The 4,858-nt window shown below is 42.1% G+C and overlaps 1 long non-coding RNA gene across 1 annotated transcript in view; it reads right to left on the bottom strand.

Moving 5' to 3' along the window:
* Positions 1-4,579, bottom strand: part of LOC112549140 — a 16,980-nt gene extending 12,401 nt beyond the window's left edge. Inside the window, exon 1 of the long non-coding RNA XR_003092477.1 lies at positions 4,519-4,579. This is a non-coding gene — a long non-coding RNA (uncharacterized LOC112549140). The remainder of the gene's footprint in view (positions 1-4,518) is intronic.
* Between the last annotated feature and the right edge of the window lie 279 nt (positions 4,580-4,858).

Below are 4,858 nucleotides of genomic sequence, written 5' to 3'. Positions count from 1 at the left end.
CGGGTTCTCCATAACAACAGAACACTCCGTCGTGCAAAAGAGCTCCAATTCGGCGGGAACATAATTTAGCGGTGCCGAAGCACACACAATTAAAAATCCACAACTTTGGGTTGTGACATTAAGTAGTTCCGGAAAAACTGAGCGCTAAGCAAAACAGTGTTAAGTGAAACCAATTTTCCCGTAGGAATGAATGTAAATAGAGATAATTTGTTCCTGAAGCTCCTCACTCATACTCTAAAATCACTTAAATCCCTCACTAGTGCAATAAAATCAATACATTTAGACGTCTAAATGTATGTAAATACTTTCTTTAACTTTGTAATAATGTATAAAATTACAAAATAAAGTAATGAACTGTATGCACAGATGCACTTTCACTTTTTGCTCTCTTGGCTTCCTTCAGCACTCAGAATCAGGGATGTCAGGGTTAGTGTCAGGTTCATGGGATTTTGAAGTGTTTGGCTGAGGATTTCTTGGAGGGCTGGCTGCAGGTGTTGAAGTCAGAGTTGTGCACTTCCTGAAGAAGGAATCCATTGAGAACTGCACTTTGGGCTGCTTCTTTTCATCGTAAAGCAGCCTGTAACAATTGACTTCGTTATTAACTCCTCTTGCAACTTCAGGGCTGCGCTGCATGTCAGGGTCAGTCTCATCGAAGTAGGAAAGAAAAGCTTCGAGATGTTTGAAAGCTTCAGCCGTGCTTTTCCTTTTAAAGCCCTTGCTGGGTGAACATCTTCCTCCTCTTCATGGCTTCTCTGCTGCTCTATTTGAATGAGGTCCTCATTGCTCAGTTCCTCCCTGTTGGAATCGATCAACTCCTGAATGTCCTCAGGTTCAAGTTCATCAAATCCAATTGTCCTTCCAAGCTCAACAATATTGTCCTGTATTGTCACCACTGGTTCCTCAACCTCTTGGGAATCCTGGACACAGTCTGCCCAATGCTTTTCCCAGACAATTCATTGTTTTGGAGGCACTTCATCCCAGGCACTTGAAACGTTATCTATTGCCTTGTGGATATTATAGGCTTTCCAAAATTCTTTTAGGGTTGGAGCACCCTCTCCTGTGCAGCCCTGACTGCCTGGGCAAATGTTTTCCTTGTGTAATAAGCCTTAAAGCCAGCAATGATACCCTGGCCCATCGGCTGTATGATGGAGGTGGTATTTGGGGGCAGGAAAACAACTTTTACATTATCACTGAGGTCATCAAATGTGGTAGGATGCCCTGGTGCATTGTCTAAAATGAGAAATGCCTTGTGGGACAGATTGTTCTCAGCACAATATTTCTCAACTACAGGACAAAAATAATCCATGAACCAACTCTGAAAAACTGACATTGTCACCCAGGCCTTCTTGTTAGACTTCCAAATGACTGGCAGACTGCTTTTAAGATACCCCCTGAGAGCCCAGGGGTTTCTGAGTGGCATACAAGCAATGGTTTCAATTTAAAATCCCCTGCAGCATTACCACCAAGCAATAAAGTAAGTTGATCCTTGGACACCTTGAAACCTGGCATCGACTTCTCCTCCCTGAAAACATAGGTCCTAGAAGGCATCCTCTTCCAGAAGAGACCTGTCTCATCATCTCATCAGTGTTGAAGACTTGTTGAGGTGTATAACCCCCACTCCTCAATAATTTCCATAAGCTTATTTCTATAGCTGGAAGCTGCTTGGGTATCAGCAGTAGCACCCCCATCTGATCAGAAACATTAAGCAAGTCGCTGCACCTCTTAAATTTTTCAAACCACTCCTTATTTATATAAAAAGGCTCAGGAGCAGACCCCTCAGGCAAATTTTTTCTGTAAATCATCATACAGACTCTTAGCCTTCTTCTGAATAAGCAGCATACTCAAGGGCATATGGCGTTGAGCTGTATCCTCAATCCACACACTTAACAGCCTCTCCATTTCTAACATAATTGAAGCCCTACTCCTATTGACTTTCAAAGCATTCATAGGAGTTATAATTCTACCACATTCTTTTATTTTGTCTTTATTTTTCAACATGGTCGTAACAGTTGACCCAGCTAAATTCAGTGCTCTACAGACCTCATTCTGGCATTCCCCTGCTTCAATTCACTTCAGGACATACAATTTTAGCTCCAGTGTTACACTTTTGTGCTGTTTTTTCTCAGCATTTGCACTCTCAGAGTCAATTGGACATTTCTGACTGTGGCACAACTCAAAAAAGGAAGCAAAACAGTGACACAAGCACAAAAGAGCACAAAGCACGAAAGTTTTTGATGAAGCAAGATGGCGACAAGGCTGTGCACCACCGATGCTCCCTGCCCAGCACCCATGAGTGTTATAACAAGACCTGCGAGCGCTAAGTGAAACCAGGTATCAAAGTGAAATGAGCACTATAGCAAAATAGTGCTATGCGAAACAGCATTAAGTCGGGGTTACCCATATATCTAACCTCAACTTCCCTTGCTGCAACTAGAGCCCATTGCTCCTTGTTCTGTCATCTGCCACCACTGAGAGCCGTCCAGATCCATCCTCTTTGCAACCCCCCTTCAGGTAGTCAAAGGCTACTATTAAATTAAATCCCCACCTCAGTCTCCTCTTCTCTAGACTAAATAAGCCCAGTTCCCTCAGTCCCTCCTCAAAAGCCATGTGCCCCAGCCCCCAAACCATTTATGTAGTCCTCCGCTGGACTCTCTCCAATTTGTCCACATCCTTTCTGTAGTGGGGCACCCAACTGGACTTCTGTGTGTGAGAAGAGATTGACTGACCAGTGAGATCCTTTCAGATATGCAATAGCAAAGACTTATTTGGGTTAATAAAGACAATGCTTAAGTAGCCTTGGATTTAGGGAAGAAGGAGGTCTTCTGGCCAGGCTTTTTCATCCCCTATGGACTTGAGTTGGTTTGCTGAGCTCCAGAGAAGTTCAAATTTAGAAGTCCAAGAGAAAAAGTTTATAAATGTAGAGGTTCAAATTTTCCTCCAGCCTATGCCCAATATTTATAGGCGGCTGGTTTTAATATTTTAATGAATGATCCCTGATTGGTTTGTTTTGGGGTTTTTTTATTTCACTAAAACTTTTGAAACTGGATTAAACCAGATTTTTTGCAGACCAGGAGGGTGTTGACTGGGATTTATATTCTTGAGAAAGCAAAAGGGAGGCTTTCTTATTTTATTTCCCTTCCTATTGTGGAATGCTGTTAGCACTGATTGGTTACTTTTCCACCTTAGTTTATGGCCTGACAGGGCAGCTTTGTTTTCACAACTGATTTAAGCATTTTAACAGAAATGTATTTATTATAGCAAAATAACATTTAACACGTTTGGTTTCATTAATTTTTATTTTGAATTAATTTAAGATGAAGCTACAGTATTGAGTATTTGGTTTATTTGATATATGGGGGCGGGTTTATAGTATTTTCTTTTAGGCCTTGCACTCTGTTTGACTGTGTTTAATTAAACATATGCATAGCTTCCTTGGCTTTGCTGACCAAGCTAATTGCTACATGTGCTAATTTTCATGCTATGGTCCCTTAGGGCACTTATACACAACCAGAGAGGCAGCTCCGATGCACTCTAATTCCAGTGCGTCGGAGCACATTCGATTAATTGAGTCTGCTGAAGCATGGAAATTACTGTGCTCCAGCAGACTCCAGCGTCACATGTATCAGTGCCCCAGTGCTGAAAAATGACGGTGTGGCGCTTTAAACCTAAAGCTTGTTTGATGAGCTTTAGTTCAAAGCACCCTGCTGCCATTTTTCAGCACAGGGACGCTGATACATGTGACGCTCCAGGCACTTTTAATTAGTGTTGCACGCAAAGCTGTGCTAATTAAAGCACCCCCCGCTCCCCCCATCACCATCACACACACACACTTCCCAGAGCATGTCTATAAATGCCCTTAGATACAGGCTTTTGAGGCCTTCTGCTTTAGCCACGCTTCTGCAGCTTTGACTTCAGCCTCCTGAAAATGGCTGGCACTAATGTACGTTAAGCCTGGCACTAACATGCATTAAGCTTGGCACTAACCCGTGGCTTATGCTGCACTGGCCTCTGTACAGCCTACACTTTCTCTCTGCCATTTGTCCTTCACCCCACTGTTGTAGTGGGCAAGGACTTAAAAGATTAAATGCTTGTAAAGCTTCACCTGAACTAAGCTAGTAACTTCACATGAACCAAGCTGGAGGGTGTCAGATAAGGACTAGGAGGGTCAAGAGTCAATCAATAGCTCTCAAATCCAGCAGATGGCCTGAAATGCATGCTGTTTAGGGGACCAAATCTCGTACTTCTGACATGGGTTCAAGTGAAGAATTTGGATAAAACGGCAAGAGGGGAACGTCATAGAGATGTCCTCTGTATCTACTTTGGGTTTTCTCTCAGAAAGGTAAGATATAGTCCTTAGCCCTTACTCAGGCTGAATGTTTAAAAAAATAAAAGGAAGTTGCTTGAATTAAGTAAAGATTTAAGCCACAAATTTAGGATTTAAACCTCAAAATATACCTGCTTCTAGCAGAGATGGTGAAACTAAGGAATGCAGAAGTTATATGACTTTTTAATACTTACAGAACAACCAGATGTCAGTGAACAACAGAAGTACAGGTACTCCGCACTTAACGTCGTCCCAGTTAATGTTGTTTCATTATTACGTCGCTGATCTATTAGAGAACATACTCGGTTAAAGTCGTGCAATGTTCGGTTATAACATTATTTGGCTGCCACCTGCTAGTAGGTAACTACTGTGATGTAACTGGATTCACTTAATATCGTTTCGCTTAGTCTCATTTTTCAAGAACGTAACACTGATGTTAAGCGAGGAGTAGCTATAAAATCTTTAACTTCTTGGTTCATGCATAAGGCCATCCTGACCCTCCAGCATTGTTGCTATGTATTGTATTTATCAGTC

The sequence above is a fragment of the Alligator sinensis genome, unplaced genomic scaffold (assembly GCF_000455745.1).
Source record: "Alligator sinensis unplaced genomic scaffold, ASM45574v1 scaffold301_2, whole genome shotgun sequence".
Classification (NCBI taxonomy): domain Eukaryota; kingdom Metazoa; phylum Chordata; order Crocodylia; family Alligatoridae; genus Alligator; species Alligator sinensis.
The sequence above is the reverse complement of the archived record's forward strand: the minus strand, read 5'-3'. Positions and strand labels throughout refer to the sequence as shown.